The sequence below is a fragment of the Mandrillus leucophaeus genome, unplaced genomic scaffold (genome assembly GCF_000951045.1).
Source record: "Mandrillus leucophaeus isolate KB7577 unplaced genomic scaffold, Mleu.le_1.0 Scaffold507, whole genome shotgun sequence".
Classification (NCBI taxonomy): domain Eukaryota; kingdom Metazoa; phylum Chordata; class Mammalia; order Primates; family Cercopithecidae; genus Mandrillus; species Mandrillus leucophaeus.
In genome coordinates this window covers 80,226-91,742 of record NW_012105442.1, presented here as the reverse complement: position 1 = coordinate 91,742, position 11,517 = coordinate 80,226, and positions in this window count along the sequence as shown.

Sequence of the window (11,517 nt, the reverse complement as noted above, 5' to 3'; positions counted from 1 at the left end):
GCTAGTACTCAGCGCATGGAGGCCACAGGCAGCCTGGGGGGGTCCTTGCGCAGGAGACATGATTTTCTCTGCACATTTGGTTCAGATGCGTGCCGCGTCCACACCCAGAAACTGGAATCTGTCTCCTCACCTTCAGGCAAGCCCTTGAACCCACTGACTCCCATGGGAAGGCCTGAGTGCTCAGCCCTGGGACCAGAGCTCACAAAAAGAATGCAGAGAGCTGGGTGGATTGCAGGATCCCCGACAGCAGAGGAGCTGATTCCACTGCTGCTCTGAGTGGAAACGCTCGCCCTGCACAGCTCCCGCTGGGATATGCCTGTGGGAAGAAGGGTGGAGCCTGCTCTCTCATCCACAGGAGCAGCTTCTTATAAACCTGACAGTTTAATCATATGAGCACTGAGGGGCTGGATTCTAAAAGCTTTGGAAACAGCGCAAATTTGCTCTAAGTTGCCATTTGCCCACGCCTCTTAAAAAACACAGAACTGACACGGAAAATGTACTGTTGACATTTCCCTGCTTTGGGTCCCTGACAAAGATGGCCTTGTCAATGGGGTTCTAATTTTAGACAGCCTATGGAGGAGCTTGGGGCTCAAAACCAATCTCATTTTGAAACAGGAAAAATAATTTTTAAAGTGCACTTGTCCACAGCCCTCCAATTGTGGATCTCTTATTCAGACAAAGACCCGTCACCCAGCTCAGTGAAAGGGTAAGAGTTCATGGGTGGAAGGGAGGGAGTGGTCCCATCCTTCGTGGCTCCAGCAGCTCAACGAAGATGGGGTCAACTGGGTCTGGGTCTCCATTGTACCCCATGCACAGCCTGGCCCAAGAAACAGTCCCTGAATGAAGGAGGAAAACAGGCCACACCTGCTTCCCGGCAAAGTGAGGGAGTCTGGGGAAATCAGGGGCCTCTCTAAGTTCAGAATCACTGGTTGTTGAGGCATCTTGCACTTTTCTCCACCAAAGCAGTGAAGTGGGACCAGTCCCCAGTTCTTTCAAGTGGGGACCCACAAGTAGAGGGACAGGCCGATTGAGGACATTTGGAACACGGTCTCCCTTCCAGCCAGGCTTGGGTGGGGACAGCATCTCCCAGTACCCATGGGGGTCAGCCCACTCGGCCTCAGTGCCCTCCTCTGACCCATCAACCAGGGATGGTGTGTGTGTACCAAGCACGTGGTCCCGGCACGTGGTCCTTGGCCACCCTGGCTCAGGTGGGCTCTGAAAGCCCCAAATTGCAGGGTGGAACTCCTGGCCGTGGATGGAGTCACGGAATTGTGGAAGATCAGCAGGAAGGGCCTAAAGGTTTTGTTTAAATCCTTTCCACATCCTGAAAACTCCACGCAAAAACACTGCTTGAAACTATTAAACGAAGTCAACAAAGTTGCAGAAAGCAAAGTAAAATGAACCATCACATATGTGGTCACGTGATCTCGACAAGGGCGCTGAAGCCACTCATGGGGAAAGAGTCTCCAACAAGTGGTGCTGGGAGGATCCGATAGCCACGTGCAGAAGCGAGAAGCTGGTCGCTTAACTTACATCATGTCCAAAAATTAACTAGACATGGAACAAAGACATAAGGGTAAGATCTGTGCTGGTAACACACCACTGGGACTGTCTGCTTCCTGAGTCCTCCGTGGCTTCTACAGCCCTGCCAGGCATCACTGTCCTTCAGCACAGGGCTCCCCTTTGTCAATTTCCGCTGTACCTTTGCTGATGCCTCCAGGGCTGCTGACCAAAACCCTCAGCAGCCTCCGGCGCTGGGCTCCTCTAGAGGCTGGGGAAGCTGCCAGCGCTGAGAACAAGCACGTGTTGTTTCCTGCTTTAGGACAGCTTCAGGCGTGTTTGTGGAGGTCAGAAGAAGCCGCAAAGCCAAGTTGGCATCTCCCATGAGCTCCCACATCCTTGACGGCCAGAGTCCCACAGGCCTTAGAAGCTGTGGGTGTGGAGGTGCCAGAGGGAGCCCTGAGCACTCCCTGGGAGGCAGCGACGAGGGACTCGGGCACTGAGCCGGCCCTGCTGCTCAGGCGCTTCATGACACACACACATCCTTCCTGCAGGAGCTCCCTCTTCCAACACCTTGAACAGATGTTCTGCCACTAGAGCAAGCTTTGGGGGAGATGGTGGAAATGAACGCTTTCTTCCCTTCAGGACTGGCTACAGAGCCCAGTGTGGGACCCAGTGGGGGCTTTGTCCAAAGACCATGAAGAGTTTCAAGGCACTGACAGCAGAGCATGATCCAAGCTGAGCCCTTCAGGGCAAGGGGTCCCAGGCAACCACAGGGTCAGACCCCATTGAAGCTGGGCTTGTACCTGTCCCAGAGGCCCCAGGAAGAAATCCCCTCATGGATGCCTCCTAAGCTGTCCCTGGGTTCTGAGACTCTGGGCTCAGGCCTTGGCTTTGCTCCTATGTCAGATTCGCAGTGAGACGTCACGCGTTTCCCTGGGGTGGCGCGGGACAACAGCTGTGCTCTACCTGTGAGTGCTTTACAACACGGCTGGGCGGGCCAGGGTGGAGGCTGGCCTTGCTCCTTCCGGGACAGCTGTTGGGGAGAATGCCCCTGTGTGGTGCAGGCTGCTGCAGGGGAGGAGGCCCCCCAAGACTCCTCACCTTCATCCTCGCTTGTGGGAGCCAGGTGCCCTGTGTGACCAGCCTTGCCTGCCCACTTTGGAGCAAGAGGAACAGCAAGCAGGCTCCAGGCCATGGCCCTCCCAGCTCTGGTTCCCTCTGCTTGTCCGTTGGAGGGGCCCATAGGGGCCTGATGCCCAGGAGCCTCCGGGCACCTTGTCTTGGATCTGCTCTGTGCTGGCTTCCAAGGAGGAGGAGCCCCTTCCCGCACCACATCTCATGCCAGCCTTGGAGCAGCTCCGGATTGCTGAGTTGGAGGGGGAGGCTCAGAACAGTGCGGCCCCACCGGACCCCAGCCCGTCACCTCAGCCTCCATCTCACGCCATCCCCAGCAGCACCACTTCAGCTCAGGCCTGCCTGCTGGCAAAATCTCTATACAGAGGGAGGAGGGGGGAGAGGAAAATGCATGATTCCTCCTCAAAATGGAGTCCGCCAGAAACAGCATGAATGCAGAGCCTGTAGAGACTCCTGTGGGAGGGGAGCCTCTGCGGGGCCAGCCACGGGCCGGCCCAATGGGGAGGCTCATCCGAGGGACAAGCAGAGGGATGGACCCCCACGGTGGACCCCAGCTATGCACCGCGTTGTGGTGGGGTGGAAAGTGGAAAGTGTACTCGTCCCCCAATGGCCTAAGGTAGGCGTAGTTCTAGTCGTAGTAGTCTTAGTGCACTGGCTCCCATAAGGCCAGTAGTAGTCATACTCGAGGACCTGGGAAGAAAACACGTGGTCCTCAGCCTCCCTTCCTTGTCCCTTCCCACTTCCCTCCCCAGAGCAGGGTCCCGCTGAGGCTATGATGGAGTCAGGCCTGGCCCTGCCCTCAGGGAGCCCCTGCAGTGAGTGCAAGTGTGTTGTGGACACGGGCAGGGGGCTCCCATGAGGTCCAGGCAAAACAGCAGTACAAAGGAGGCAGGAGCCTCACCTCATGGGTCTGAGAGCCCAGCTGGGGCCCAGGAGGCTGGAGGAGAAGCTGGATGCTTCCCCAAGGTGGGGAAGGACAGGGAAAGATGGTTACCCAGGACCTCAGCCAGGGCTGCTCCCCAGAGCCACGGCAATCCCAGGCCTAGCTCCTGCTCTGGGCCAGGACCTGCTGAAAGTGCCTTCCACTCCTACCAGGCATGCCTCTTTCTACAGATGAAGAAAGTAAGGTGCAGAGAAGTGACATCTCACCCAAGGGCACAGACAAGTCCAGGACCGCCCGGGCAGTGGCACGAAGCCAGACAGGTGCGTGGGCTCCAGAGTCCAGCTTCTCTGCCATTGCCTTGGCATCACTGGTATCTGTGCCCCTCTCAGACACCCCATGGCCCCATGGCCCTCCTCGGCCTCTGCTCCTGCAGATAATCCCCCCCACCTGCCCTCCTAACTACTGGCATGGCACAGCTGTGAATGCAGGTGCGGGCAATTCTTGCCTCTCAGGGCTGCCAGTCCTGTCCGCCCGCCCCAGCCTCACCTCCTTTTCACACACAGGTGGGAGCCAATGTGAGGTTGTAATGGAGTCAGGCTTTGCTGGCATCTCTGCATAGAGTCCCCTCCTTCCCCAGCAGGGACATCCCACCTGCTGCATCCCTGCCAAGGTGTCCTGGACATGCAGTTTGGCTCCCGGGTGGGGGTGCAAAATCTGCCCATCTTGGGACCTGGGGTGTGTTTCTGATTCTTGCTTTCCTCTCCTCTCCTCTCCTGTCCTCACCCAGGGACAGGGGAGAGGGGCTTCCAAGGCCAGATCTGACTGGAAGACAGTGGGCTAGGCTTCAAGGCAGGGTCTGCCCAGATCCCTCCTCCCCGCACGGTTCGTGAAGACTGCATGTCCCTAGGGGCCAGCAGGAGAAGAGATAATGACCAGTGAGGCTCTGAGGACACTGACCCCGGAGCCGAGGCCCTGTTAGCTAGCTCTGGTTCCCATCTCCCCTCCCGATGCCCTGGAGCTCTGGAGCCTGTCCTGGGCTGCGAGTTGCCATGAGGATGGAAGATGGGTGCACCAGAGGGGACTGGTGAGACGCAGCCCCGGGAAGGGGATTTTGATTTCCCTAAATCTGGATCAAATGCTACCCCTCAGCTGGCCGTGAGGTCTTGCATTGCCTGCTCCCGAGGGCCTGGGTCCCAGGCTTCACTGCAGGGCAGCCTTTGTTCCTCTTTCTGAGGATCCAGGTCCCTGGGAGGCCCCAGAGGATGCCCAGAGTCCAGGCCACTGTGAAACTGAGCACCCTGGGTGCGTCAACTCTCCCACTGCCCGCTCTCCTGACATAAACCAACACAGTGGCCAAAACTAGATGCACAGAATTAGAAGTTGCTCCATTCCTCCTGCAATCTGGGGGAGTCTTCTTGCTGTCTCCCCATTGCGGGACATAACCTGCTCTGCCCACAGCCCTTCCCACTTGGGCCATGGAAGGCCTGGCCGGGGCGGACGGGGAGTGGGGACTGTGTGAATGGCACAAAGAATGCACCGAGCCTTGGGGGCAGGTTGGTGGGGCTCGGCTTCGTGTGTGCAGAATAACTGATCACGACAGTGGAGCCACCTGGGGAGGTGGGGTACACAGAGGGGCAAGGGGGTTGACAGGGCAGGGCCTCCCAGCGGCACAGCCCAGCAGACGCTACTCAGCAGAGCTGGGCCTTGGGGATGAAACCATCCCGGTTGTTCCCAGCTGTACCGCTCCTGGAACACGCAGCCATGTCCAAGGAGTTCCTGAGCAGGAGTGGGGAACAGGCACTCGTCACACACGGCCCGATACCCCTGCACAGGGCAGAGTGCCACATCTGCCACTTTACACCCAAGGGTGCAGAGAGCAAGGAGACCGTGACTCTTGGAATCAGGCCCCCAGCCCAGTGTTTGCAGTTACCCTCACTGCCTCACCCTGAGAATCCCATGCATAGAATTACCATCTGCCTCGTCTGCCCTCACCCCAAGAACCCCATCTACAGAATTAGCACCTGCCTCATCTGCCCTCATCCTGAGAACCCTATCCTATAGAATTACCACCTGCCCTGATCTGTCTTTTCCCAAAAACCCCATCTATATAATTACCACCTGCCCTGAGCTCCCTTTGCCCCAGGAATCCCATCTATAGAATTACCATCTGCCCTGAGCTGCCTTTGCCCTAGGAATCCCATCTATAGACTTACCACCTGCCCCATCTGCCCTCACCCTGAGAACCCCCATGTGTAGAATTATCACCTTCTCTTATCTGTCCTCCTCCTGAGAATCCCCGTCTATAGAATTACACCTGCGCCATCTGCCCTGACCCTGATAACCCTCATCTGTAGAATTACCACTTGCCCTGATCTGCCCTTGCCCTGAGAACCCCTATCTGTAGAATTACCATCTGCTATGGACTGAATCACATCCCCTGCTAAATTCCTATGTCAAAGCCCTAACACTGATGTGACTGTATTTGGAGATGGGATCTTTAGGTTAAGTGAAGTCATCAGGGTGGGTCCTAATCCCATACGGCTGAAGCCCTCATAGGAGGAGGAAGCAATGCCAGGGCCCTTTCCCTGCTGCATGAGGACAGTGAGAAGGTGGCTACCAGCCACGAGAGCCCTCTCCAGGAACCCATCGGCTGACACCTTGATCTTGGACCTGCCAGTCTCCAGAAATACGAGAAAAAAAAAGTCTGTTGATGCCTCCCCACCTGCGGCCTTTTGCTGTGGCTGCCCTAGCAGAAAGAGGCACCATATAACTCAGCAATTCCACTCCCAAGTATGCATAAGAGAACCGAGAGTAGGGTTGCAAACAAATTCTGTCACGCATGTTCATTGAGCTCTGTGCACAACCACCAAACGGGAGAGGACCCACGTGATCCTCAGCTGATGAGTGAATCAAGAAAGTATGGTCTACATACACCATGGAATATTATTCAGCCATTAAAAGCAATGAAATTTAGACACATTTTATGACATGGATAAACCTTGAAAAGATGCTACAGTAATGAAGCCAGACACAAAAGGTCGTATATTGGATAATTCCCTGTATATGAAGTGACCTGAACAAGCAAATTCATAGAGACTGAAAGCAGCTTAGTGGTTGTCAGGGCTGGCGGGAGGGAGATGAGGAAGGGCTGCTTACTGGGGATGGTGTTTCCCTGTGGGGTGATGAGAATGTTCTGGAACTGGGTATTGGGAATGGTTGCACAGCACTGCTAATGCCCTTAATGCCACTGAATTGTACATTTTTGAGCAGTTAAAATCACTCATTTTAAGATCTGCCTACTTAATCACAACAACGAATGAAATGAACACGCTAGAGAAACAGAGTGGGAGATTTCTTTAAAAATAAATTTGGTTTGGGAAAAAAAAGAATCCCTACTCTCGGGTCTGGAAGGGCCCTACCCAGGGGCCACCCCATCTGACTGGAATAAGGCCCCGAGACCAGGCCTGCGAGAGCCTCGGGGGCTGCATCTGGTTCTGGATGGGTATGTTTTTCTTATTTAAAATATTACATATGCTCTCAAAAAACATTTTTTACTATAGCTGTTTCAAAAGCACAGAATTGGGTGAGCTTATTATAAAGAATAGTGATGAGAGTTTATTCTCCTAAAATAGTAGTTTCACATTTATTCTAGTATCTCCTCTTTTTGGTATTTTGTATGTATGGTTAGAATTCTTGAATCCACAGTTCGATTTGCCTGTTAGGATATAGATTGTTAGGAATGATAAGATTGTGGATCCTTTAGTTTATAATTCTATCAAAGAGAACAAAGAAAACTCATATTGAGCTAACTTCAAAATGCTTAGCTCAATGGGAATCAGCTCTCACAGACACATCTACTGTACATAGGCTTGTTATGCATGCTGATAATATCATACTAGACTTAATGTGCATTAGTGGAAATAAAGATTCACCCTGGTGAGTCATTTCCAATCATCACTAGTAGAGGTTAATAGAACTAAAATCGAAGTACCCAATAAGAAAATTATGGTTTTAGATAACCTACATTTTGTATATCCAGTATTTTCTATCAATTTCTCAGTACCTGTCTTGAAAATGGCATTGTTACTTTTTTTTCTTTCTTTCTTTCTTTTTTTTTTTAAGATGGAGTCTTGCTTTGTCGCCAATGCTGGGGAGCAGTGGTGCGATCTAGGTTCACTACAACCTCCGCCTCCCGGTTCAAGTGATTCTTCTACCTCAGCCTCCCGAGTGTAGCTGGCATTATAGGTGCCTGCCATCATGCCTGGTTAATTTTTGTATTTTTAGCAGGGACAGGGTTTCACCATGTTGGCCAGTCTGGTCTTGAACTGCTGACCTCCGGTGATCTGCCTGCCTGGGCCTCCCAAAATGCTGGGATTACAGGCATGAGCTACTGTACCTGGCTCTACTTACTTCTGCTGTCTGCAAGAGTGAGAAAAACAAATCACTCATTTGTTTCTAATAGTTTCTACAGTGACTAAGGTAGCGCTGATGCTAGAATGTCCTTCACATTCTGTACAGTGTTCAAGAGCATATACTGTATACTCTGTTCTATTTTGAGTGAGAATGTGTATGTCCTGCCTTAGATGAAATGCAGTTCTGTAATATGTAAAAAGTGTTGTATAATAAATAAGTAATTTGGAGAATGTTGCATATACTAGAGTACAGTAGAATCATATGGTATTAATTCTTATTCAATTTTTTCTTATTATATTTGCTATGAGAAAAAGGGAGAAATCCATGTAAATTAAGTAGGCCATGCTGCCATTTAACTCAGTGAGCATATTGTATGGTTATGAGATGGGAATATTCATGTAGACATTTTATTCAGTAATCAACTTCCTCTGTAGAAGACATATTTCCAAACTAAGTATAAACCTGAAAATGAAAACATACTGTAGGTTTTCTTGGCAAAACACAGCCAATGTACTTCTGCTATTTGGCAAAATAAATAGCCTTCCATTTGTTATTCTATGTTGGTTTACTAGTACTGTTGGGCAGGAGGGAAATGGCTTTTGGAAATGAAGTTCTGACTCTGATATGACCTCAGTGCATTCTCTTCTTGGTATTTCAAAATGTGCATTCAAGTATTAAAGACTGAAAAATTCTGCATTGTGGAGATCTGGGAAAGGAAATATCTTAGCTGACATGGAGCTGATTTGTATTTCATCTGACTTTCTCAGGAATCTTATTTCATTGATTATTTGTGCTTTCTCAGTCTTAAGTTTCTTAGTTCTTACCACTTTTAATGTGCCGCATATTGTAAGGCAAACAAGCATGAAGCGCACACACGCATAAAAGTGCACGTGCAAGTTAATGAAATATCACACTCCAGCTGCTTTTACGTCTCGTTTAAAAATAAGTCTCTTTATTCACTCACATTACATCATTTCCCATTCATTTCTTTGTACACCAAGAACTGAAATTTAACCCAGCACTCCCAATAAACCTTTCCATGGCAGGGTTTCAAAAGTCGCTAAATAAAATAGAACATTTTTAATCCTTACCTTGCATATATTTTAAGAATAATTTAACACTGTTAACTTCCCCCTTATTTTAGAACACACACTTAGCTTAGGTTTTATGTTTCCATGGTCTACGTATTTTAAAACTCCATCTCTCAATTAACTCTGCAGATTCTTCTTGCTATACCTGATCCCTAAGTTTTCACAGTTGTTTGTTCTGTTTTTCCCAAATTTTTATCATTCAACACACTTTCCCTCAGTAAACTCAGGCACTCCAGTGGTTTCAAGTTAAATTTCTAACTCTGTCCTTTTTTCCTACTGTAGAACTATCTTTAAAACAATCAAACATACAGTTATATATATTTACACATAAGACATTCCAACTTTTATCATTACAGCAGCAGTAGGGCTGGTTGGGAATGCTATTGGGTGTTACACTGCCTATGGGGGGGGGGTTGGGGCCGCTATTGTGGTTACACTGCCGGCGGTGTGGGGGTGGGGGGACTGATGGGGTGCTGACTGGTCTGGCTTCATTGCCCACAGTGGGGTGAGGGTGCTATCCGGGGCTGCACTGCCCACCGCAGGGGACAGATTAGGGGCAGTATCTGGTGCTACACTGCCTGGGGGGGTGGGAAAGGGGGTGTGTGCAGGGAGGTTCTTGGAGGGGTGGTTTCGGGTGCTATCGGGTGCTATCGGGTGCCAGACTGCCCATGATAGAGGGCGAGTTGGGTGCGCCATTGGGGGTTACACTGCCCGCGCAAGGGGCAGTTTGGGGGCGATACCGCCCGCCAGTGGCAGGCGGGGTGGTGGGGTGGGTTGTGGGCACGGTTCGAGGCTGCAATGCGGTCAGTAGGGGGCGACTTAGAGGCTCTGTCAGCTGCTGCACTGTTTGTGGTGGGGGCCCGGTTTGGTGCGCTGTCGGGACCATATCTGGGCAGCAGCATACGGGTTAGGGGTGCTGTGGGGGGCTACACTGCCCACCGCGGGGGGGCAGGTGGGGTACGCTATTCAGGGCATCATTCCCTGTGGCTGGGGGATAGTTGGGGGTGCTATCCGCTATGTGGGGCTGCACAGCCCGTTGTGGGGAGCGAGTTGGGGGCCTTAAGGATCTGTGACTGCACTATTCACTGCGGGGAGCAGGTTGCAGCGCTTTCTGGGACGTCACTGCCCAGCGCGGGGGGGATGGGTTGGGGTCCCATCAGTGACTGCTTGGCCCACTGTAGGGGGCAGTTTGGGGGAGTTATCTGGTGCTGCAACGTCCGACGCGGGTACGGGTTGGGGGGCTACTGGGTTCTACACTGCAGCTGCGAAGGGAGGGTGTAAGGGGCGCTGTCCTGGGACCAACAGCAGGCGGCTGGTTAGGGGCACTATCGGGGGGTGCCCTGCCGGTGGCGGCAGAGGTTGCAGCAACAGAATTGGCCTCCAAAGAAGGAGACTCCTCGGACTCCAGACTCTAGAGGGCGACCTGACCACCTCCTGCTCCTGTTCCTCGAGCGCAGCGAGTGCACAGCGTTTCGGCAGGAATCCTGAGCACGGCAAGGCCCTCATACCCGCGTTGGATTCCCCGGCCCGCGCTCTCTCGCTCTGTGTTGCGGAGACCGCCTGGGACCCCCAGGCATGCAGGACACGGATTAGCAGACACCACGGTGGGCACGGCTCTGTGGTGTGGGTGGAGGCATCAGGATCCGGAACCGGCACTTGGGTGGGAGGGCTGACTGGGTCTGAGTTTCTGCCCAGGTGCCGCCGCCATCTGAATATGTTTCAAAGACAATGCTGGCCTGGCAACCGGTGACGCCCCACGCCCACCCCGACCCTCACTTCTACCCAAGTAGAGGCAACCCCAGATACAGATGCCTGGGTGGCAGCGGCTAAGTCTGGCAGTTGGCCAGGCGGCCAAAGGACGGGAACTAGCAGCTCACCCCATCCTAGTTTCCACGGAGAAACTGAGCCATCATGGCCTCTGCGCTGTTGGCTCAGGCTAAAGAGGAACAGATCCTCAGTTGGGCAGGCGGTGCACTTGGCGACCCTGAGGTCAAGTGCCAGCCCCGCCAATCCCCGTAGGTGCCCAAGCTGCAGCTGCCACCTGCATGTGGGCAGCAACTGCCTGGCCACCCCAGCCCACGACCTCAGCATGCGGATCCTGGGGCCAGATGCCTCAGTGGTAAAGCCAGATGGCCCACTCTGCAACCAATCAGTCAGCCCTGTCTGCACCCAGGCAGAGTGCTCAGCATCTGGGTCAGGCTTCAGACCATGTGGAAAAGGAGCAGGACCCTCAGGCCTGCTGGGCTGTGCTTTGTGTCCCCAACCTTGATGCCATCCAGGGGAGTTCCGCTTTCCCGCGCCAGTGCCTCAGCGGTTGCAGAAAACTGCAGAACTGCAGGTTGCACACAAGCAGAGATGACGGAGCAACCCCTGACCTTCCGCACCACCCACCCTACCCGCACACCTGCCACGCGGACCCTGGGCCCGTGCCTGGGCGCCCAAGTCAGGCAGTCCGCACAGCAGCGGCACCAGGGTGGGAACCTGCTGCTTAAT